This window comes from Phoenix dactylifera, unplaced genomic scaffold, assembly GCF_009389715.1.
Source record: "Phoenix dactylifera cultivar Barhee BC4 unplaced genomic scaffold, palm_55x_up_171113_PBpolish2nd_filt_p 000849F, whole genome shotgun sequence".
Lineage (NCBI taxonomy): Eukaryota > Viridiplantae > Streptophyta > Magnoliopsida > Arecales > Arecaceae > Phoenix > Phoenix dactylifera.
This window is the reverse complement of record NW_024068213.1, coordinates 147,039-173,165: the sequence shown is the minus strand read 5'-3', so window position 1 is coordinate 173,165 and position 26,127 is coordinate 147,039. Positions and strand designations below refer to the sequence as shown.

General features: G+C 35.9%; 1 long non-coding RNA gene and 1 pseudogene across 1 annotated transcript; both read left to right on the top strand.

Moving 5' to 3' along the window:
• Positions 1-6,822: 6,822 nt before the first annotated feature.
• Positions 6,823-25,026, top strand: LOC120107394. Its single transcript, XR_005509199.1, has 3 exons — positions 6,823-6,853; positions 8,784-8,787; positions 24,919-25,026. It is a non-coding gene; the product is annotated as an uncharacterized LOC120107394 (long non-coding RNA).
• Positions 18,836-18,933, top strand: LOC120107397 (annotated as a pseudogene).
• Positions 25,027-26,127: the final 1,101 nt, after the last annotated feature.

The following is a 26,127-nucleotide window of genomic DNA, read 5'->3' as shown; positions in this document are numbered from 1 at the left end:
CTCAAATAGATAGTTTTCTAGGAGAAGGACAATCAATTGATACACCTCCACTGTTTAATGGTATAAACTACCCACATTGGAAAATACGCATGCGCATTTTCATTCAATCACAAAACTATTATCTATGGAAAATCATAATAAATGACCTTCACACACTCTCTCATATTAATGAGAAGGACTTAGCACAATTAAATGCTAATGCTATGAACATATTATATTGTGCTATTCAAGAAACAAAGTTTAATGAAATTTCTGCATGCTTATCTGCTAAGGAGATCTGGGATACTTTAGAAAATATTTATGATAAATCTCAGATTAGCTCTCATATGCTTCAATTATATACTAACAATGAGACTGCAGAAAAGGGTGATGAATCTCCCTCAGTCGAGTCGACTCCAAGAAGCTCAGAGTCGACTCCCAAGTTAGTCGAGTCGACTCCAATAAGGTCCGAGTCGACTCCGAGGCAAATCAGCTTCCTAAAGACAAAGAAGAAGAGGAAGCAAGAAGAAAGGAAGAAAGAGGTAAAGCGCAAGAAAGCCTTGACCAAGAGAAAGTCAGACAAGGAATTGAAAGTTAGGAGCAACAATGAACTACAAGAGGTAACTAACTTATGTCTTATGGTACAAGAAGATAAAGTAGAATCTGAATCTAATCTTACACCAAATGACTTTCATGAAAAATATTCTTATGATGAACTTTTAAATGCTTTTCATGATTTGTATAGTGAATGTAGAAAATTAGCTAGGAAAAATAAAAATCTTAAAAAGCTAAATTTGGAAATTTCAAAAGAAAGAAATTCTATTACTGAAATACAAGACAAACTAAATTCTGAAAATAAAAGTTTAAGGTCATTTTCAGAAGAATTGATTCAGAAAAATCATAGCTTAATTAAAGAAAATCAAAACTTAAGTAAAGAAATTAATCAATTAAAATCTTTTATTAACAAATTCACCGTAAGTTCAGAACGATTAAAAATGATGTTTGAAAGCCAATATGTTGCTTGTGATAAATCAAAACTTGGCTTGATTCCTTTACTTAACAATAAATCTCTAGAGAAAAAGGTTATCAATTCATCAAGCAAACCATTAAATAAGATAAGTTATTTCAAAAATGAAAAGGATGGGAATAACAACTTTACCTATCGTTCTAGTATAATTAAATCAAATGGTAAAGTTATTACTATTAAACAGATATGGGTTCCAAAAGGAACCATATGTCCTAACTCTCAAGGACTCAAGCAAGCTTGGGTACCCAAAATGAGAAAATGAGGATGTACACATAGGTGTACCAAGATACCCATGGAACAAAAGAAACTTAAAATATACTTATGAAAAGTTATTAACAAAAATCAGTAATCCTTGCATCTCATCATTATTTTTGCTTAGTATTTGATATGAATTGCTAATAGTGATCAATTTTGTGATATAGAAAATACTTTTGGAAATATGATCAAATCACTTCATAGTGTACTTTACTCACTATTGGATAAGTTGCAAAATGATTAATTTATTAAGAATAATTCTATGAATTCTCTATATGCTTGATTGAGAGTTTTTATCCATGGCATTATTGTTTATTGATCATAGATATGATAATGTGTACTTGGTATGTTTTTAAATATATGCACTATGAATACCAAGATTAAAGAAACCATCTTTAGCATACAAAATCAACTCATGCTAGTATATACTTAATCTCAAAAGACCTTGCCATTGGCTTACTTAAATTATCTTCTTAAAGGTCAAAGTTTTGCTATGCATGCTAACTAAGGAAACAACCAAAAATCATTTCTAAATCTAAAGATGTTGTTTCCATCTCTAAGTTTTCAAAAGCTTACATTGGATTTGTTCTTGGAAAATAAACTTGAAAATATTTTCTGTATTTGCTGAATCTTGTAAAAGTGTTTCAAATGATAAAGGTTTCCTAACTGTGAAGATAAAGAGTATCATGGCACAGTGTTGAAAACCAAAATCCTGATAAAGTTTATGCAGAAATTAACTATTTCAGCACCAAGGACATCTTAAGTAAAATAGGGGTAATAGAATTCTTGAAGAAATGAAAAAGACAACTGTGTATGATAGTCATCTACTTAAATGATTTTTAAAAAGCTATCATCACTGCTTGTCATACATATGATTTCTATTAGATCTATTTTTGATGAAAACTCCTTTTGATCTTCTGAAAAATGGAAAATGAACCATTGCATATCTTTCATATTTTTCAGTCGTACATGTTATGCTTGATATGTTCTTATGAAAAATAATGCCAAATCTGATAGAGATATGTCTATCCTTGGATATCATTCATCAAGCAATGTATATAGAATATTCAATGAAAAGATTTTAGTTGCAAAAATATCAAGTCGTCTTATTCTCTATGAGACTAATGATTTACTGTCAAGATACTAAGATCAAATTATATATGGTTAATCTTTTACATATAACAATCTGAAAACTTGTTAATAATTATAACAAAATTGAGTTTTTCAGAAATGCACTTAATGAAGAAAAATTGATAACTACTAAAAGACTGAATCAAGAAAAGATGAAATAGATCTTGATTCTTGCATGATTAAAAGTAAAGATCACCACTATCATTTGCTTGACTCATGAGCTTTATATTCTGTCAAATGAATGTGTAGAATTCACTCCTATGTGGTTATTTCATTAAAAAGTAGATCTATGTTAAATAACCACCATATTTAAAAATTACACATTACATATATGATAAAGCAATATGTGATTTAAAACAAGCATCAAAAGCTTGATATATAAAAGCTTAGGTAACCTTGTTGATAGAAAGTAATAGTGATAAATCTATGCATCAAAAAGAAGAATCTATGATATCTTGCTTGCTCATAGCACACATTGATGACATCATTTTTGGTTCTACTAATGAAGAGTTATATTGCAAAGTGAGTTTGAAATATGATGAATGAATTAACATCTTCTCTCAAACTCCAAATTAAGACAAACAAGAAAGGGGATCTTCATTGACCAACGTTAGTCCATAAGAAAACTCTTATAGAAGATTGGCGTGAAGAAGGTATATCTATGACCCCATCTTGTAGAAATTGTAAAGGATGAGCAAAGTAGATCTATTGTTTAAAGCTGTATTGAAGCATGATAGAATAATTATTTTATCATACAGCTAGTAGACCAGATTGTATGCTCATTATGTGACCTTGTGCAAGACTTCAATCTAACTTTAATTAATCATATTTTATTGATAACAAATACGTCATAATCTGAATTTTGATAGAAACAAACGTTTAAGATAAGTTGATTAAAACTTAGTTAACACATCTTATTGATAATTATCTTAAGCAAATAGAATCTAAACTAAATTGATTTGACCTTGATAAATCTGTCTATTGCCTCACATGCTTGTCCTTGAACTATCTTGGTTAATGAATCTATCTCTTTAGTTCAAGTGATATGTGCTTGCTTATATTTAGGCAATCTCTTGAATAAAGTGACTCAACATGCAACTATTGTCATATCTCATATTGAGTCATCTAATTAAAAAATATATATATATTGGATGAATGCTTTGTATCTTAAAGAAACTAATGACCTTCCTTCAAGAAAGAAAAATGAGAGATTTCAACTTGAAGGATATCTTCATGTAAGATACACTAAACATTTACATGCAAACAAGAGAGAGGATCTTCTTCAGCCAAAAGTTCACACATAAGAAATCTAGTTTGGCTTGAAGAACATATAATGAATAGGTAATTTAGATACCTTTCTCACAAATTAGTTGAGCAAAGTCAGTAACTTAAATCTTATTATGGCATGATTAAATTCTTTAATTATTAATTTTTGATATCATGTCTATATGTGTATTGACTGACTTATACTTTTAGAAATTATTTCATGGTTTGCCCAAACTAAAATATATCTTTGCCTATGTCATAACCATGAAATACACAAGTATATGCTTAAAATGTTGATGTAAAATAACTTGTGAGAAGTTATGAAACCTTGAGCATAATGAAAATATTGTTTGCATGATATACATATATATGATACGTAAGATTAATTCTCTATTCTGCTCTCTCATGAAAATTACTTGAGAATAACAAAAAGAGAGAGAGATAAAGAAAAGAAAATGGATATTATTCAAGAGAAGTAAAATCCAAGTAGAGGCAAACACTTCAACCTTAAGGAAAAGCAAAACAAACTTAATATATTCGACACATTTGTGAGACTTGTGTGAGCATTCTTTTGGAAGGGATAAAATCCATAATTAATTACACTTAAATAGGGAGGTTTTGAAGTAAACATTTTAACCTTTCTATATTGCTCATCATAGGGATGGTGCCAATGGGGAGGCTAGTGGTAGTACCCGGCACTATTTGACCCAACTATTCGGTGTAGGGCATATTAGGGACGGCACAAGAGGGAGGCTAGTGGTAGTACCTCGTGCCCCTTCCCAACTCCACCGGATAGGGAGCAAATAGAGTATAGAGCATAAGAAAGTTATAAATGAAAAACAAAGTAAATGAAAGTAGAATTAAGTCAAATTTTTAATCACTTGAAAACACACTTTAAGGATGAAATTATTGCAAGATTATATTTAAATAGGGGGAGTTTATTTGAAAAGAATTGATTTTGATCCTTGACATTCTTGTACTTAGTATTTTAATGCATGACTTAACACATGGTATATTTTGCATATGGTATGATGTCTTGATTTATGGATTCTCAATATTTTGTAATGTTTCATACTTGGACAATTTGATTGAATGTTTGAATTGCTACATAACATCTTTTGTCTAGTTTTATTGAAAAGAAATTTCAGATTTGTCATTCACAATCATTGTTAAAATCTGAAAGCTAAATAAAATTGTAGAAAGGAGAAGAGAAGAATATCTCTATTTAGGGAAAATAAATTGATTTTGATCTATCTTTCTACTTGCCTAACTTTGATACATAATGTCCTAATACTTGTTAAAATATCCTTTATTGTGTATCGAAACTCAAAATTAAACACAAAGATTCTGAAAGTGCTTTAATGTTATTGAAATATGTATTTTTCAATCGTAACAATTTAAGATGAGCTACATTGTGAAAGATACATATCTCATATTATGACTTAGAAAGCTTTTATTGAAAATCCTATGTAATTCAGAATCTGATTTTGTATAAAAGCTTAAACTAAATGTAATTTTAAAATAAAGTCTTACTTTAAGAAAAACAGAATTAATTTTGATGCCTTTGGTGATTGCTCCGATACGCATCCGAAACATATCATTTCTTATCTTCAAAGTATACTAATATTGGTTCAAATGATGTGTCTTTCGATGATCTTGATTGCAAACAAAAATTTCTAAATATATGATTTTATTTTGATATTAAAAAGATTTATTGTGATTCATGTATACATCGCTGAAAAACTATCATTAAGAAATTGAGTTCTATAAATATATATACCTCAATGATCATCTATATGTTTTTCTCTCCTACATTCTTAAAGATTTCCATCAGAATATATATAGAGTGAATGATCTAAAAGCTAGAAATATTTCACCTCACTCAAATGACTCTAAAAGAAAGAAAATGTAAATGCTGTTGAAAGAAACTGAGCGTCAAATGAATCATTTTCTGATTAATATTTCAGTACATTTTCTCAAAGATTAAGAGGAAGCATAACTTGTTCTTGATAGATTAAAAAGGATGATTGCTATAAATTTTGAATAATTCTTGATCACTCTCCATTCTCGATATCATAGAATTTCAGTTCTATTCACGTTTGTCATTAAAATCTGAAATTCAACAAAAGAAAAGAATGATTAAAGAAGTATGCATCTTTTGAGGGGGAGCTTTAGATATTCAGTATCTTATCCTAAAGTTACTTCAATTTGATGCATACCTTGAATTTTATGGATTGATTTTGATGAACCTCCTTATATTGCAAGACATGCTTTAATTACCTTGAGATGAGTTCTATAAAGGCTGTCTTATCTCAAACCTTGAGTCTTATGAAAATGAGCTGAAACTTATAGAAAATATATTTTTGAGATTGACAATTTTATGAACATTATCTTCAAATTCTAAACTCTTAAATGGAATGATCAATAGAGGGGGAGAAAGAAAATTTCAGAAGGAGAGGTCTCACGGAACTTAATTACATAAATCTATAGAAGAGGGAAAGAATACTAAATGAAAAGTGATCCTAATACTCTCCAATATGTATCATCTGAAATTTAAATCTGAAAATCTTTATGATACACCTTGAGGCATGTTATTTGGTTAATATATCTTCTGCACAAATCATGAACCAAATTGCAATTCAAATAGTTGATCTTAAGAGCCTCTAATTTAATGAAAAAAGGGGAGAATAACGTGTTAAATTTTCTTGAGTATCTCGTAGAAAATCTATTTTGGAATTCACTAATGAGTCCTAATTGGCTTGCTCTTTAGAACTTCAATATTGTGCCAATTCATATTTTTATATATGTATCAAATCGTGCTTATTTTCTAAAGGAATAAAAGAAAGTCCTTAAAAGAGCTCTAAGATATATCATAAATTGCATGAATTCATATTTTGGTATTTGTGCCCCAATGCTCTTATTATCATAAAAAGAACTTTGAAGTCATGATCCAACATGATGATATGTTTTTCAAGTATATAAGTTTTGATCTTTTACTCTGAAAATCAATTAAATTGCTCTCATGTTGATAAAATACTTAATAGATTGGGCAAACGTTCTTCAATGAACAAGCTTTCATACTTATTATTAAAGAGAGGTTAGATTTCCACTCATGTTTTTCCTTGAATATCATTTGTGGTACTTCTTGAATTAACCTAAGGAAGATTCCACCTACACTTGATTAGAAAACTATCTGTGGTATCAAATTAGAAAATCTCTTGAATTCACACTCGATGTGTTCTGATCTGATCTTTGTACTTAATGTTTCACTATCTTTTTGATGTTGTCAAAAAGGGGGAGAAATATCTAAGTATATGCTATATACTCAGAATGCTTTATTACTTTGAATTGAATACAAATCAGCTTAAAATTTAAATATGTTGATTGTGTTAAGCTGATTAAATCTAAAGCATTATCATGAAGTATGTTTTTAAATATATATGTTTTTCCACTTCATGCAACTTAGCTATGTATTACTTCTAGAAATACAATATCTTTTATATTGCATATACTCCAAGTTTTGTCATCATCAAAAAGGGGGAGATTGATGACCCAAAGATTGATTCATAGATTGATTTTGATGATCACAAAACCTTGAAGTATAGATACTAATGTTTATGTTGCAAGGAGAAAGATATTTATTTTGCAAGGAACATAGCAAGTTGGAAGAACACAAGAAGGCCTCCAAAGCTCTCAAGTTGGAAGAAAGCTACAATTTATTGGCCCAAGTTTAAAGTTCAAAGGATTCAAATTGGAGGAGTAAAATCAAAAGAAAAATTCAAAAGAACAGTCTTCGAGTCGACTCCAGTGGAATTCGAGTCGACTCCGGAGAAGTATGAGTCGACTCCGGAGAAGTATGAGTCGACTCCTAGGAGTCACAGGCAGAAAAGTCAGAGAGCAGTTTTCGGGTCTGAGATTCGAGTCGACTCCCGCATTGCACGAGTCGACTCCGAGACTCCGCGACCATCAACAGACAGAAAACCAAGTTACTGCCTCTGAGATTCGAGTCGACTCCCAGACAGCTCGAGTCGACTCCAAGGCAGCGCTACACCAAGATGGCAGAAGGCTGTGTTTCGCAAACTGAGAGCCGAGTCGACTCCAAGGAAGTTCGAGTCGACTCCAAGACTGGACAAGCCAAAAGACAAAGGATCGGGAGTTCGGGCTCTGAGATTCGAGTCGACTCCCAGGACAGTCGAGTCGACTCGAGAGGACAAAATTCAAAATTGGATCCACGGACTTCAGTGGATGAGCCGACTCCGAAATTGCCAAGTCAGCTCCAGAAGTTGGCGAGTCGACTCCAGGTTAAGACGAGTCGACTCCCAGTCAAGGCATGCACTTTAATTCAAATTTGGAACAGTGGCCGAGTCGTCTCCAGTAAAGCACGAGCCGACTCCTGCAACAGGCGAGTCGACTCCTGATCGCGCGAGTCGACTCCAATCCCAACGGTAATATTGTCAGGAAGTGCAGACTGTGTCCAACGGCTCTATTTTTGTCTCTAACGGCTAATTCTTGTTTCCACGCCATCTAAAGCTATAAAAACAAGAAGAGAGCTAGGGGAGAACGAATGGAAGTGGGAGAAAACATTTAGGAAAGAGATTACAAGGAAAATCTCCCATAAGCACAAAAAGGGCCATCCAAAGAGAAATAGAGAGAAGAAGAGCTTCCAAGTGAATCCCAAAGCTTCCTCTCCATCAGTGTGCTGCCTCGGTGATCCTCTACTTCGTGCCAAATCAGAAGAGGGTCAAGTAAAGAAGAAGTCGAGCTCCTCCATCTTCAAAACTCGTTTGAGGGCTTCTCTTTACTCTGTTTGTTTATATTGTTATATTTGCTTGTTTAAGAAGCTTTGATTTGTTTTAAACTTTGTTTTATTATCTTGTAACTTGATTCAATCACGGGATTGAATCAAGGGGTTAAGGTTTGTTGGTGAGCCAAAGGGAAAACCAACGGTGTAAGGTTTGTTGGTGAGCCGAAGGGAAAACCAACGGAGATAGGTTTGTTGGTGAGCCGAGGGTAAAACCAACGTGAAAGGGTTTGATTGTGAGCCCGGGAAAACAATCGGGGTTGGTTCTAGTCGGTGAGCCTGGGAAAACCGACCGAGTTCGTTGTGATCTCGCAAAACAACAAGTTGGGTTGTGAGCTTGTAAAACAACCGACTGTAATCTGTAGGATTATAGTGAAATTCCCAAGAAGTCTTGGGGAGTGGATGTAGGTGCTGGGGTGCACCGAACCACTATATGTTTGCTGTGTTTGTAATGCTTTTTGTCATTATCTAACTCACACACTTACTCACTTAGATAAATTGCTTGCTTAACTATTATCCGCGAATTCTTTAGTTGCAAGCATACTCAATCAAGTCACATTCTATACATCAAACTGTCGCTAAGTTTAACTTTCACTGCGCATATATACAACTTAGCATAATTAATCAAAAAGTGCTAGAAGTAGCTTAAAAGTTTTAAAAGACCCAATTCACCCCCCCTCTTGGGTTGTATCTACTGGGCAACACTGATCCTCTGTGTTTGGAGTTGAACTGCCTCGGAGTCGACTCGCACTTTGTTGGAGTCGACTTGGCTCTCAGAATCCGAAAACTGTTTCTCTGTGTTTTGAGTTGAACTGCCTCGGAGTCGACTCGCACTTTGTTGGAGTCGACTCGGCTCCCAGAATCCGAAAACTGATCCTCTGTGTTTTGGCTTGAACTGCCTTCTAGTCTTGCTTTCCTCTGAGAGTCGACTCGTACTTAACTAGGAGTCGACTCGCCAAACTTCGGAGTCGACTCGTAACCTTCTGGAGTCGACTCGGCTGCAGGGTCTGAAATACATTGTTCAGTCTTTCTTCTGTTACCCTTTGGAGTCGACTCGGAAACGTCGGGAGTCGACTCGGCAACCATCGGAGTCGACTCGAACCCTTCTGGAGTCGACTCGCTGACAAGGTCTGAAAATCAACTTTCTGTCTTTCTGTCAGTTCTCAGTCGGAGTCAACTCGTAGTGTACCGGAGTCGACTCGAGCATGTGCCAGAACTTCTGAAACACTTGGAGTCGACTCGTAACCTTCCGGAGTCGACTCGAGCTTCAGACTTTGGTTCAAACTGAGTTCCATACTTAGCCAAAATGTATTGAACCAAAGCTAGAGACACTTAAACATAAATTCACAAATATTTGGCTGAAACACTAGATTGAATTCATCAGTATAACATAAGATATACTCAAATGCTTTGAGCTCATCAAAATCAAATAGGGTTATAATCAATCACTCCACAATATCAATTCATATTATTCTTATTAAAACTAGATCTTTTATTGAGAATATAGTTTGTCATTTTGCTTCTATTTAAAAGACATTAAGAAGAATGAACAAGATGATAATTGGTTAAGTTAAACTAAATCATTTTGAAAGGGATAAAATTTGAAATCTTATTGAAGAATCTGAAAACTTTTTATATTTGGAACAAAACTAAGTTCTTCAGAAACACACTTAATTAAGAAGAATTTGTGATTACTAAAAGAATTAATCAGAAAAGATGAAATAGATCTTGATGAAATCTTTGCATGATTAGAAGCCAAAGATAACCACTTTCATTTGATTGTTTTATGAGACTTGTATTTTGTTAAATGAATGTGTAGAATGAACTTCTGTGTGGTTATATTATTAAAATTTTTATGTAAAAATAACCATCTATATTTGAAAAATATTCATTACAAACATGATAAAATACTATTTGATTTAGAACAAGCACCAAGAGCATGATATGAAAGATTAAGTAACTTTTTGATAGAAAGTAATAGTGATAAAACTATGTATCAAAAAGAAAAATTCTGATATCATAATTGCTCAAATATATATTGATGACATTATTTGTGGTGCTACTAATGAAGCTTTATGTAAAGTTTTTACTAAGCTCATGCAGGGTGAGTTCGAAATGAGTAAAACGGATGAACTAACCTTTCCTCTCGAACTCCAAACTAAGACAAATAAGAAAGGGGATTGATGCAAAAATAAAATTGTTCTCCCAAGTGCAGGAGAATCGCACAAGTAGTAAAATCTCGGGAGTCCGAGGTCGAATCCTCAGGGAACGAAATATATATTAGATTATTTAATATAATTTTAGATTAATTAATTCAATAAATTCGTGGATTAAGATGATGTTTTGATTTTCAGAAATTAAAAACAAAGATGATATGCAACTAAACAAAGTTCAATGAAATAAAGATGGTAGGGATCTGGAATTCCCCTTGATGATATTGCATCCAAGAAATAAACTCTATGGCTTTTGATTAAAAATGAATGGTAGGATAGATCTAATCATGGTATATGTTTCATGAACATATGAACTCAATTTCTAAGCATTCATCGTGCTTTCTACGTCTACGACGAATCAAATACTAAAGCAATCCATATATCAATAATCATAATCCATTAAAGAGCTATCTACGAAATAACTATGCATGGATCAAAAACATATCAGTAAATATGATTCATTGAAGACAAAAGTTTAGAGTTTACTTCAAAGAGCAATACATCAAAGGTTCCTCCATCTCCCTCCCTAAGAAATCAGCCACTCATTGAAAACATTAATCCCCCTTTCATTTTTTTCTTTTTCTTTTCGGAAACAGGGGAGGCCCTGTTTCCCTTTCTTTTTTTTTTTCTTTTGACAGAGGGCTACTCCTCTGTTTCACCGAATGGGAAGGAATAACATCCCCCCAGCCGAGCGGAAGCCTCATATAGCTCGTGCGATGGATCCCTGATCCAGTTGCGAAATATCCAAACGCGGAATCATGGGATTTGGATCACGGAACGATCGCAGGCATTGGGCGCGGGAGATTCGGACGCGGATACTTGACTGGGACTCAGATGATTGCGAATCCCGGAAGAATCGGATGCTGGTTCAGAGGATGCGGAAATGGGAAGCTTCACGGGAGAAGCTGGGGTGTGGACGCTTGGTGGTAGCTTGGGAGATCTGAACCGTGGATGGCTCGCGGAAGATGCTTGCAGACGTTGTGATGCTGGGAGATTCGGACGTGGCATGCTGGGAGGCTTCACGGATGAATCGCTGATGTTAAGATGTGTGGACTGCGAGGAAGACGGAAGAGCTGGAAAATCGCCGGGAAGAGGCGGAAGACGCATGCGTTCGTGAGGAGCTCGAACGTGGACCGCTGAAGATCTGGGGATGCTGGGATTCTGTGAACGTGGAAGCTTGGGAGGAAGGGAAATCCGAGACGCGTGGGATGCGAAGATGCTCGGGATGGTATCGCGCGGATGAAGCGGACATTGGAATCGGGAGATGCCGGGATCTTCGGACGCGGTGAAGCATGGGACGCGTGGGAGGATGGACTCGGAAGCTTCACAGGATGCTGGGGTGCACGCGGATGAGCTTGAGATGGAGCTGATCACATGCGCTGGGATGATCATGAATCCTGGGATTTGCTATTGTTCCTGGACGTGGAGGATCACTCGCGGGAGAAGCGGAATCTGGGAGGCTCGTGGATGCTGGGTGGACTGGTTCGGAAGGAATGCTTCATGGGATGCTGACCGGCTGGGCTTGAACGCTTGGGATTGGTTGGAACACGTAGGAGCTGATGTGGCTGGAACTCGGGTGCAAGATGGCTTCACAAGCGGAGAAGACGGACTGCTGGTGCTTGGGCTAAGATGCAGAAGAAGCTGGGTCGCTGAACTTGACCTCCTTTTAGTGTGCAACTGGGGTCGTCCCATGCGGTTGGCTGGTCACCTATAGTGATACATCTTTTTGAACCCAATGTGCATTTTAGCTTTGATTTTCGATCACCTGCACCTCACAAAAATATAATATTAATGCGGCAATTTTATCATTATTTGTTAGCAATAATACTAATTTAAGTGATGTATAGATCACACTTTTGTGCTCTCATCACACCCCCCAACTAGCTTATTGCTAGTCTCTAGCAATTAATGAGCAGATAATAGAATGAGAGTGCAAAAGGTATGGTTTAACCTAGACTTTTTATTGAAGCTAAAGATATAAAACTAAGATATGTACTCACTTTCGTAGGAATCACGATTGCACTTAGCACGTGCAACAAGCCGTTAAACCCCTAGGTTACCCTAGTGGACGAGTGTTGTCTCGTGAGGGTTTTCAGGGATGCTACCCACAAACATCATGAATGATATGACATGAGATTCTAATAGAAATATGAAATAAATCTTAAGTTAATACACATGTAATTAATTGATATATATTTTCAAGCATGGCAACTGTCAAGGCAAGGAAATATAAAAGTGTAGTGTGCATCAAACCGCATGACTTTCTCAGAGTACTAATACCTCCACCACAACAGGGCACCGCCTGAGTTTTAGGTGCACTACTCAAGTTCACAAGTGTTTTCTATAATTTATTAGAACCTGATCCATCAAATTTTTAGAATATCACTTGTTGTCTAAATTTGTCAAGAATGGTTCGCATATAAAGAAAGAGCTATCAATCCCAACTAAACAATCTGGGTACACAGAGATCCAAAACAATGGAGTCAAACCAGTCATTACCACATATCACTAGGTTCAGTCCAACCAACCCTATTCATGCTTATTTTTATTTTTATTTTTAAACACATATGACGATTACAATGGTCCAACCCCATTAGGCTCTAGTAAGATCCATGTAGCGAGCTTTCAGCCAATGACCCCCGATCCAGTTGGCTCAAGACATTAGGTGAAACACCCCTCGGGCTTAATTACTCGAATCAGACTACGCCACGAGGCCAGACTTGTCATCATAAGGATTTTTTTTTTTTTTAACAATTATGCAAGAAAAGAGAAGATAGACTGAACCATATATATATTTTTATTATATATGTGACTGCATCGTGACTATAGGTCAACCAAGGTCGGATCATAAGGCACCTAAGTAATCTAACTGGGATATTCAACCTCTATCTTTATGTGAAAACCAAATCCTGAGCCTTATGGTACAAACAAGGATACTCATACTTCTTTTACGGATAAGGCTAACAAAAATGCAGTTAACAAATGTGAACTCCTGAGGCTTTCCTATTATCATTAAGTACACGTGTGGGGATCTAATAATAGGTCACTGATCAGTCATACTATGCATGTATTCCTTGCATTAATAGTTGCACAAACTCAATATGAAAATACATGTGCATTTGCTCAGAAAAGAAAGTAATGGAATAAATCAAATGTAAAAACTTTTTTTTTTTTTTTTTTTTGCAAAATATTTCCCTCCCCCCAACTTAAATATTGCATTGTCCTCAATGTAAAAGATGCAAGAAAGCTATATGTGAGAAACAATAGAGAAAAGAATATTAGAGAGAAGAAGAATACCTTGAGCTGTTGATTTCCAGAAAAGAAGACCTTCAAAATAAGAGAAAAAAAAAATAATAATAATAATTCTAACTAATATACAAATACCTTGGCCGTCATGCTCAGTCATAAGAAGGCTCCTCCAAGGGAAAGGAGTCCTCTTCATCTGCAAAATTCTCAAGAAAAGGTTTTAATCTGTGTCCATTTACCTTAAAAATTTGACCATCCTGTGGATTCTCAATTTCAACTGCCCCGTGTGGAAAAACAGTTTTTACAATGAAAGGACCTGTCCATCTTGATCGTAACTTTCCAGGAAACAGATGTAAGCGAGAGTCATACAAAAGAACTTTTTGTGCAGGTTCAAAAGATTTTCTTAGAATTGATTTATCATGCCTAATTTTCATTCGTTCTTTACAAAGTCTAGCATTGTCATACGCATCCCGACGAATTTCATTCAACTCACTTAATTGTAATTTTCGAATTAAACCAGCATCTGATAATTCAAAGTTCAATTTTCTAATGGCCCAATATGATTTATGCTCTAATTCAACAGGTAGATGACATGCTTTTCCATAGACTAGCCGATACGGGGACATACCAAGAATAGTTTTATAAGCAGTACGGTAAGCCCACAATGCATCAGAAAGTTTTAAAGACCAGTCTTTGCGTGATGGATTCACCGTTTTCTCTAAAATTCGTTTAATCTCCCGATTGGCTAGCTCTACTTGGCCACTAGTCTGCGGGTGATAAGGAGTTGCAATTCTATGAGTGATACCGTACTTTCGTAATAGGATCTCAAAAGGCTTATTACAGAAATGTTTTCCCCCATCACTAATTATAACCTTGGGCATCCCAAATCGTGAAAAAATATTTTCTTTGAGAAATTTCAAAACAGGTTTGTGGTTATTTGTTCGACAAGGCACAGCTTCTACCCATTTGGACACATCCTCAACACCAACTAAAATGTACTCGTATCCAAAAGACGGTGGGAATGGGCCCATGAAATCGATGCCCCACATGTCAAAAATTTCAATAGCAGTAATAGGCTGAAGAGGCATCATTTGCCTACGAGTTAGACTTCCAACACGTTGACATGGGTCACATGTCCTACAGAACTCGTGGGCATCTTTAAATAGTGTAGGCCAATAAAAACCACATTGCAACACTTTAGCTGCCGTTTTCTTAGATGCAAAGTGTCCTCCGCAAGCATTGGCATGACAGAAAGAGAGTACACTTTGTATCTCATGATCCGGAATGCATCTTCTAAAGATTTGATCATTGCAATACTTGAACAAATAGGGGGCATCATAATAATAACTTCTTACTTCACGTAAGAAATTATTCTTATCATTCGATCCCCAATGCTCCGGCATCCGGTTTGTGACAAGAAAGTTTACAATATCAGCATACCATGGCATAGTAGAAAGTGCAAACAATTGCTCTTCAGGGAACGAGTCCTTGATGGGCAATTGTGGCACCAAATCATGAACAACTAGCCGTGATAGATGGTCAGCAACCACATTCTCTACTCCCTTTTTATCTTTGATAGTGATGTCAAATTCTTGGAGTAGAAGTATCCATCGTATTAAGCGTGGTTTGGCCTCTTTCTTATCCAGTAAATATTTTAGCGCTGCATGATCCGTAAAGATAACAATAGGAGCACCAAGGATATAAGAGCGAAATTTATCTAATGCAAATACTACTGCAAGCAATTCCTTCTCGGTGGTGGTGTAATTCATTTGAGCATCATTTAAGGTTTTGCTTGCATAGTAGATGACATATGGCTTATTATCCTTGCGTTGTCCTAGGACAGCTCCTATTGCATAGTCACTAGCATCGCACATGATCTCAAAAGGTAATGACCAATCAGGTAGTCGCACGATGGGTGCAGTGCTAAGCATAGCCTTCAATTTTTTGAATGCCTCTTGACAGGTTTCGGTCCAATTGAACGGTGTATCAAGGGATAGGAGGTTACATAATGGTCGAGCTATGACACTAAAGTCTTTGATGAACCTCCTATAAAATCCAGCATGACCCAAAAATGATCTAACATCTCTAACCGTTTTGGGTGCAGGTAGCTTGGCGATTAAGTCAATCTTGGCTCTATCAACTTCCATGCCCTTCGATGAAACAATATGTCCTAGGACAATTCCCTTTGGCACCATGAAGTGGCATTTCTCCCAATTCAGTATCAGGTTCTTTTCTATACACCGAGCTAAGACAGCTTGTAAATGTAGTAAACAATCATCAAAAGAATCGCCAAAAACAGAAAAATCATCCATGAACACTTCCAAAAACTTCTCGTTCATGTCTTCAAAAATACTGAGCATGCATCTTTGAAATGTTGCAGGTGCATTACATAACCCGAACGGCATCCGACGGAAAGCAAATGTACCAAAAGGACAAGTGAAAGTAGTCTTCTCTTGATCTTCTGGTGAAATCTCGATTTGGTAGTATCCGGAATAGCCATCGAGAAAACAATAAAAATTATGTCCTGCAACTCTTTCCAAAACTTGGTCTAGGAAGGGTAAGGGAAAGTGATCTTTCCTAGTGACCAAATTCAATTTTCGATAGTCAACACACATGCGCCAACTCGTGGGGACACGAGTTGGGACTAACTCACCCTGCTCATTTTTGACTACCGTCAGACCTGCTTTCTTGGGCACGACTTGAGTAGGACTCACCCACTTGCTATCGGAAATTGGATAAATAATACCCACGTCAAGCAACTTGAGGACTTCTGCTTTAACCACATCTCTCATCGTGGGGTTCAACCTGCGTTGCATTTGCCTTGTGGTTTTGGCATTGTCCTCCAAATATATCCGGTGAGTGCAAATCAAAGGGCTAATCCCCTTCAAGTCGGCAATAGACCACCCTAAAGCTCCTTTATGATTCTTTAGAACACCAAGTAATTTTCTTTCTTGGGCATGATCAAGATCAGATGAGATGATTATAGGGAAAGTGTCCTCAGGTCCAAGAAAGGCATACTTGAGTTCCTTCGGTAAAGGTTTCAACTCGAGCTTAGGTGTCTGTTCATGGGATGGTACTATCTTTGCTTCTCGAGATGGCAACTGTTCAAATTTCTCTATTCTCGGTCTCCACCCATTGACCATCATGACATCCGAATTATCTAAAACAGGTGGGACCATATCATCAGCAGTACCTTCAGAACACCAATCTATCAAACCATTGTCGGCCGATTCAGTAAATGTTTCTTTTAACAAATATTCTTCCGCAATGGTTTCAACCCATTCAACTTCTTTACTTTCTTCATGATCACTGGGTTGTTTACCTATACTAAAGACGTTCAGTTCCAAGGTCATGTTGCCAAAAGAAAGCTTCATGACACCATTCCTACAATTGATCAAAGCATTAGAAGTTGCAAGGAATGGACGTCCTAAGATGACCGGAATCTGAGATGGTAAATTGGAAGCCGGATGTGTGTCCAGTACGATAAAGTCAACAGGAAAATAGAACTTGTCTACTTGGACCAACACATCTTCGATAATCCCTCTAGGGACCTTCACTGACCTGTCAGCTAATTGTAAGGTCACAGTTGTTGGCTTCAACTCACCCAAACCGAGTTGCTCATATACCGTATATGGCAACAAGTTCACGCTCGCTCCTAAATCTAGCAATGCTCGCTCAATCCTAAAATTGCCAATGATGCACGAGATAGTTGGGCAACCTGGATCCTTATATTTAGGAAGAATGTTATGCTGTAAAATTGCACTCACATTTTCAGCCAAAAATGCCTTCTTTTTGACATTTAATCGCCGCTTGACAGTGCACAAATCTTTCAAAAATTTTGCATAGGAAGGCACTTGTTTGATTGCATCAAGAAGAGGTACATTGATTTTTACTTGCTTAAAAAGCTCAAGAATTTCAGAGTTTGGTTCAAGCTTTTGCAAGGGCTTTAATCTTTGTGGAAATGGTGCAGGAAAAGGACATTCAATTTTTTCAGTAGATGTTGGTGCTTCAGTTTCTTCATTATCCTTTTCTTTTGTCTTGGGAGGGTCAGAATCAGGTATGACTTGTGTTTGTTCTGGGACTGGTCGGTCAATAATCTTTCCACTTCGCAAAGTTATTATACTCTTTGCTTGCTCTTTATGCGAAGTTGAAGATGATGCATTGCTACCGCCGTAGAATTGAGGGTTAGGTTGTGGTTGAGCTGGTAGCTTACCCTTCTCTTGAGCACTTAAAGCAGTGGTCAGCGTTGTCAGTTGATTTCTTAATTCATCATTGATTTTGGCTTGACCTTGCATGAAAGATTGCAAAGTTTCTTCGAGACTGGATTTTTGAGGGGGTGGGTGTGCATAATGAGGTTGCGGAAGTGGAGGAGTTGGGTTATATACTTGTTGAGGTTGGTCATTCCTCCACCTGAAATTTGGATGGTTCTTCCATCCAGGGTTGTAAGTACCCGAAAAAGGATTATTGAAAGATTTTTGATAGGTATTCATAACATTGGCCTGATCGTGCAAGACTTCCTTGAATGCGGGTATTGTGGGGCAATCAGTGGTGAGATGGCCAGGCATCTCGCAAATCCTACAACACTCGCTGTTATGTTCTACGGTCTTGACGGGTTCAATCCTTCTAAGTTCAATTTCTTCTACCTTCCTAGTAAGGGCTGCCATTTTAGCCTGAATATCATCTTGAGTACTAAGGTTATAAAGGCCCCCATGTCCAATGTTAGTAGGCTTAGGCAAAGGTTTATTCACTCTATCCCCTGTATCCCATAATTGTGCAGTCTCTGCGAGAGAGTCTAAATAGTCCCATGCCTCATCGGGTTGCTTTTCCAAAAATAGACCATTGCACATAGTCTCTATAAATTGTTTCAACTGTGGAGACAACCCCTCGTAAAAGAAACTAATGGTTCTCCATGTTTCAAACCCATGATGAGGACAAGAGAGTAGCAAATCATTAAATCTCTCCCAGCATTCATAAAATGTTTCATGGCCTTTTTGTTGGAAATTACTAATGTGCCTTTTCAAAAAGTTAGTCCTTTGTGCAGGAAAGAATTTTTTCAAGAATTCTCTTTGCATATCATGCCATGTTCCTAGCGATCTAGGTCTCAAGGAGTTCAGCCATGTTTTGGCTTTATCCTTTAAGGAAAAAGGAAACAAGGTCAATTTAAGGACATCTTCCGATACATTTGGCACTCTAAATGTGATGCTAATTTCCTCAAAATCCTTAAGGTGAAGATAAGGGTTCTCAGATTCCATTCCATGATACTTGGGCAGCAATTGAATTACTCCTGGTTTGATTTCAAAGTGTCCTACATTATCAGGAATAATCATGCATGAAGGTTGACTAGTCCTAGTGGGATGTAAATATTGTCGAAGTGTCATAACTGGGGGTCTACCTTCATCACCATGGTGACTTCCTATATCATCAGGAAAATTTGCCATCTCACAAGGTGTGAGATACTGCAAAGGAATTTCAACGATGTGTCCTAAGGGATGATCTAAAGTTGTACGACTTAATCGACCGGTGTCGTCCCTATTCCAACCTAGCATACAAAATTTAATAATTTTTTTTTTAATAATTTTTTTTTAATTTTTTTTTAAAAAAAATAAATAAATATAAATGTAAGTACCAACTAAAGATACCCTAAAACTACACCCTAAAAAAAAAATCTATTCACAATCAAACATGCAACTAAACATTACACCTCAATTTCTAATGTTTTTTTCTAAATTTCTAGACAGCTCCTAACTGGTTTGAAGAGGGCACCTAAGCCTCCAATCCGGTCTAATGAACCGAGTTGACCAAGTAAGCTCCCAGGTAAGTGGAGGGGTCACGATGCGTTCGCAAAGGTCCCACTTAAAACCCACTTGCCTCGAACAGATGAACTGTCTCCCTTATAGGGACAAAGCTTGCCTAGACATCAACTAAGCCACAAAGCGAAATTGGTGCAACTTTCGGTGGTCTTCGTCCTATTGAGCTCGAATGTCCTTAGGGGCCAACGTCTAGTTGATTTTAATTAAGCTTAGGATATTTATGCAATGGGGTGATTTTTGGGCTAAGGACGAGTGATGAAATCCCGACCTTATCTTTTTAAATGGGTTCGGCCCTTAGAATATTTTATGCTGATGCCTTATACTATATGCAACAATCAAGAGATTTTTTTTTTTTTATGTTTTATGACATGACATTAAATTTCATTGAATAGGTGATCAAGCAAATTATTTATTTTTTTTTTTAAATTTTATGAGTTGAAATTTGAAATTTGAATTCTGAAATTTGAATTTGAAATTTTAGGTTTTCCTTTTTTTAATTTTTTTTTTTTTTTAGCAACAAGGGTTAATGAGATATGATAACAATAAAATTCTGATCTAGAATAATTAAATGCAGAAAATTTAAAACAGACAGCAGCAAGTTTTCGTATTAATCTGATAGTCTTAAAAGTTTCAGAATGTCAATCAGACCGTTCAGATGAAAGAAACACAGGTCCTGCAGCTGACGACCAAATTTGAGTTCAATCAGACGGTGAATTACTTTGATATCAGAGTTTGATGCAGACTGTGCAGGGAATAAAAAAAACAGCAATAAAGATTTTTTTTTTCCAAAAGAAAAATACTAACAAATCAACTAAAAATTAAATCTAAAATTATACTAATAAATCAGCCGTTCCCCGGCAACGGCGCCAAAAACTTGATGCAAAAATAAAATTGTTCTCCCAAGTGCAGGAGAATCGCACAAGTAGTAAAATCTCGGGAGTCCGAGGTCGAATCCTCAGGGAACGAAATATATATTAGATTATTTAATATAATTTTAGATTAATTAATTCAATAAATTCGTGGATTAAGATGATGTTTTGATTTTCAGAAATTAAAAACAAAGATGATATGCAACTAAACAAAGTTCAATGAAATAAAGATGGTAGGGATCTGGAATCCCCCTTGATGATATTGCATCCAAGAAATAAACTCTATGGTTTTTGATTAAAAATGAATGGTAGGATAGATCTAATCATGGTATATGTTTCATGAACATATGAACTCAATTTCTAAGCATTCATCGTGCTTTCTACGTCTACGACGAATCAAATACTAAAGCAATCCATATATCAATAATCATAATCCATTAAAGAGCTATCTACGAAATAACTATGCATGGATCAAAAACATATCAGTAAATATGATTCATTGAAGGCAAAAGTTTAGAGTTTACTTCAAAGAGCAATACATCAAAGGTTCCTCCATCTCCCTCCCTAAGAAATCAGCCACTCATTGAAAACATTAATCCCCCTTTCATTTTTTTCTTTTTCTTTTCGGAAACAGGGGAGGCCCTGTTTCCCTTTCTTTTTTTTTTTCTTTTGACAGAGGGCTACTCCTCTGTTTCACCGAATGGGAAGGAATAACATCCCCCCAGCCGAGCGGAAGCCTCATATAGCTCGTGCGATGGATCCCTGATCCAGTTGCGAAATATCCAAACGCGGAATCATGGGATTTGGATCACGGAACGATCGCAGGCATTGGGCGCGGGAGATTCGGACGCGGATATTTGACTGGGACTCAGATGATTGCGAATCCCGGAAGAATCGGATGCTGGTTCAGAGGATGCGGAAATGGGAAGCTTCACGGGAGAAGCTGGGGTGTGGACGCTCGGTGGTAGCTTGGGAGATCTGAACCGTGGATGGCTCGCGGAAGATGCTTGCAGACGTTGTGATGCTGGGAGATTCGGACGTGGCATGCTGGGAGGCTTCACGGATGAATCGCTGATGTTAAGATGTGTGGACTGCGAGGAAGACGAAAGAGCTGGAAAATCGCCGGGAAGAGGCGGAAGACGCATGCGTTCGTGAGGAGCTCGAACGTGGACCGCTGAAGATCTGGGGATGCTGGGATTCTGTGAACGTGGAAGCTTGGGAGGAAGGGAAATCCGAGACGCGTGGGATGCGAAGATGCTCGAGATGGTATCGCGCGGATGAAGCGGACGTTGGAATCGGGAGATGCCGGGATCTTCGGACGCGGTGAAGCATGGGATGCGTGGGAGGATGGACTCGGAAGCTTCACGGGATGCTGGGGTGCACGCGGATGAGCTTGAGATGGAGCTGATCTCATGCGCTGGGATGATCATGAATCCTGGGATTTGCTGTTGTTCTTGGACGTGGAGGATCACTCGCGGGAGAAGCGGAATCTGGGAGGCTCGTGGATGCTGGGTGGACTGGTTCGGAAGGAATGCTTCATGGGATGCTGACCGGCTGGGCTTGAACGCTTGGGATTGGTTGGAACACGTAGGAGCTGATGTGGCTGGAACTCGGGTGCAAGATGGCTTCACAAGCGGAGAAGACGGACTGCTGGTGCTTGGGCTAAGATGCAAAAGAAGCTGGGTCGCTGAACTTGACCTCCTTTTAGTGTGCAACTGGGGTCGTCCCATGCGGTTGGCTGGTCACCTATAGTGATACATCTTTTTGAACCCAATGTGCATTTTAGCTTTGATTTCCGATCACCTGCACCTCACAAAAATATAATATTAATGCGGCAATTTTATCATTATTTGTTAGCAATAATACTAATTTAAGTGATGTATAGATCACACTTTTGTGCTCTCATCAGGGATCTTCATTGGCCAAAGTAAGTTCACAAGAATATTCTTACAGAAGTTTGGCATGAAGAAAGGTATATCTATGACCCCATATTGTAGAGTTTAAAAATGATGAGCAAGGTAATTTTATTGTTTGAAGCTGTATTACTATATCATACAGCTTATAGGCCAAATTGTATGCTCATTCTGTGCTCATATGCAAAGATATCAAACTAATTCTAATGAATCACATTTAATTGATATCAAAAGACTCATAAAAATCTGTTAAGATAATAAAACTAAATAAGTACTCCAATCTTAAGTAAAAGCAAAACAAGCATAATATATTCGGCACATTTGTGAGACTTGTGTGAGCATTCTTTTGAAAGAAATAAAATTCGTAATTAATTATATTTAAATAGAAAGAGTCTGGAGTGAATATTTTTAAAGGGAACGGTTTAACCTTTCTATATTGCTCATCATAGGATGGTGTCAATGGGGAGGTTAGTGGTAGTACCCAGCACTATTTGACCCAACTATTCGGTGTGGGCATATTAGGGACGGCACAAGAGGAAGGCTAGTGGTAGTACCTCGTGCCCCTTCCAACTCCACCGGATAGGGAGCAAATAGAGTATAGAGCATAGAAAAGTAAAATCAAAAAGAAATGAAGATCGGAATGTTCACTGAGTGCTTAAAGGAAGAAATTCAAAAATGAGAAAATGAATGACAAGATAAATGAAAGTATATAAGAAGCTTGTGAAAAGCCAAATGAAGTTTCGATCACTTGAAAACACACCTTAAGGATAAAATCAGTGTAGAATTATATATAAATAGGGAGAGTTTATTTGAAAAGAATTAATTTTAATCATTGACATACTTGTTCTTAATGCTTTAATGGTATGCATACTATATTTCGAATGTAGCATGATGTTTTGAATTGTGAGTTTTCAATAATCGAAAAAAAAAATGGAGGATTTTGTTCAAATATAATTTGTAATGCTCTATGCCTAGATAATTTGATTGAAACATGTTTCTATCAACAACAACATCATTTTGTTTTAGTAAATATTTTTTTGAAAAATAAAAGAAAAGAACAATCTGAATTTGTAAATTAGGCAGAATGAATTAATTCGAATTTATCTTCCATTTTGCCTAACATTGGTACATTTCAATTTGTACCAAAACTCAATATTAAAAATAAAGATTCTGAATGTGCTCTGATGTGCTTGAAATATGTATTTTCAGTCTTAATGACTTAAGATGAGCTACAAGGTAGAAGATACATATCTCAAATTATAAATTTTGAAAGCCTCCTTGAAAATTCTTATGAAATTCAGAATATGACCTAGTATAAAAGTTTAAACTCCATATAAAATGCTTATATCTTTACATTTTTGTAATTTTCATTATATGCTTCAAAGATTGCATCATGCTGGGGAGTAATTTACTATAATTCTTAGATAAAAACTATAGCTTAAGAAAAATAGAATTAATTTTGATATCTTGGTTGTTTGCTCCGATACGCATATGAAACATATCATTTTTTATTTTATAAGTGTATTAAAATTGATCTAAATGATGTGTTTTTCAATGATCTTGATTGCGAACAAATGTTTCTAAACATATGATGTTATTTTGATATTAAAAAGATTTATCGTGCTTCATATATACATTGCTGAAAAACTATAACTAAGAAATTAATATTTTGAATATACACTCCTACATAATTAAATGCTTCTATCATTAAAAAGAAAAGCTATTTTTAAGAAGAGAGTTAATGATCCTAAAGATTAAAATATTTCAACTCACTCCAATAATTCTTATAGAAAAGAAAATATAATTACTTTTGAAAGAAATTTGAGCTTCAAAAGAATTATTTTCTGATTAATATTTCCATACATATTCAAAAAAATTAAGAGAAAATCTAATTTATTCTTGAAAGATTAGAAAGAGTGATTGCTATAAATTTTGAAAAATTCAAAATCACTCTACATTCTTGATATTATAGAAGAAAAGAAAGTTTGAAAGAAAATGCATCTTTTGAGGGCGAGCTTTAAATACTCAATCTCTTTATTGAAAATTATCTTCAAACTCTAAACTCTCAAATGGGATAATTAATTAAGGGGGAGAAAGAAAACTTCAGAGGGAGAGATCATATAGAACTTAATCGTGTAAATTCACATCTAAAGATGAGAGAAAGAATACTAAATGTAAAGTGGTATTAAACTTTGTGCTTCATTGAATATCTTTTGAAAGTTGGATTTCCATCTATATTCATCAGTAAATCATTTGTTTCTGAAAATTAATTGAAAAGGATTCCATCTGTCTTAGAGTTCTTATTGGGTTGCACTTTAGTATTTCAATCCTGAACCAATTCATTTTAATTGATTTTGATGCTATGATCTTTAAAGGAGTAAAATAAAATCTTAAAAAAAAAAAACTAGAATCTATATTTAGAGATCTTTTCTGGCTCACATCTTGAATGTCTCATTTTTAAAGCCAAACTTTTCATCCTTGATTTTGATGCGATCCAATCATAATTTTAAAACTATATTAATTGGCTCCGACCTATACTCATTATCTTGCCCTAACAGTATTGTCTTGAGTCACATAATTCATATTCTTGCAATAATTTGGCATGCAATGAATGAAATATTGTCTTGTGCTTGATATTTCATTATTTTGCAATCTTTTTGATGTTGTCAAAAAAAAAATATATATATATCTGAGTATATGCTCATAATGAAGCATGTTCATTAAGACTAATGTCTTCTAGATTTTGTATTTGTTTTGACCAGTATCTACTCTTTATTATTGTCTGCATTTCTTCTCTAGAATATTATACTTTTGGCAAAGATGATGAAATACATTTTTTCTTTACTCATGATCTTTGTGTCATTACAATACTATCCATTGCTCTTTTTGATGATGACAAAAAGGAGGAAAAAGTATAAGAGAGAAACTAGAAGCAAATTCTATAAGAAAGATAATTCTATAAACAAAGACAGTATAAGGAAGAAAATATAAAAGGTATATATTGTATACTTACGGGGGAGACATGTATTATACACTTAAGGGGGAGACATTTGACAAAGAAAAAATCTGAATCTGGCACATAATTATAGAGATTTTTCTTGCCTCGATACATAGCTTGAAACTCTTGCTTTAAGGGGGAGCAAAGCTAAAATTCATTAGGCATTCTACTTGGATAAGATAGGGGGAGCTTTTGGTTCATTGATACATTCTCTAAATTGGATAATTTGAAACTTTTACACCAAAAGCATTTCCTATACATTAAACCTTACTTCTCACATGAATATCAATTTGCTTATACTCAATATTTTGTAATCATCAAAAAGGAGGAGATTGAGGATCCTAGTGTTATTTTGATGCTTACAAAGCCATTGAGGCCATATGGAAGCGCTAATGCTATTAACTCAATTAATCCAGTACATAAGTGAGTAAGGAAGAAATATTCGATACATCATTGATAAATGACACACCCTCGATACATTTACGATACATTAAGAATATATGGTCAAAACCACTCTCAAGAATTGATAACGAGATAAAATTTGTAATAGAGAATGATAGAAAGCTCAAGAATCCATTTTGGCAAAGTTTCACGTTAAAAATACCTAAAAGGGCAATTC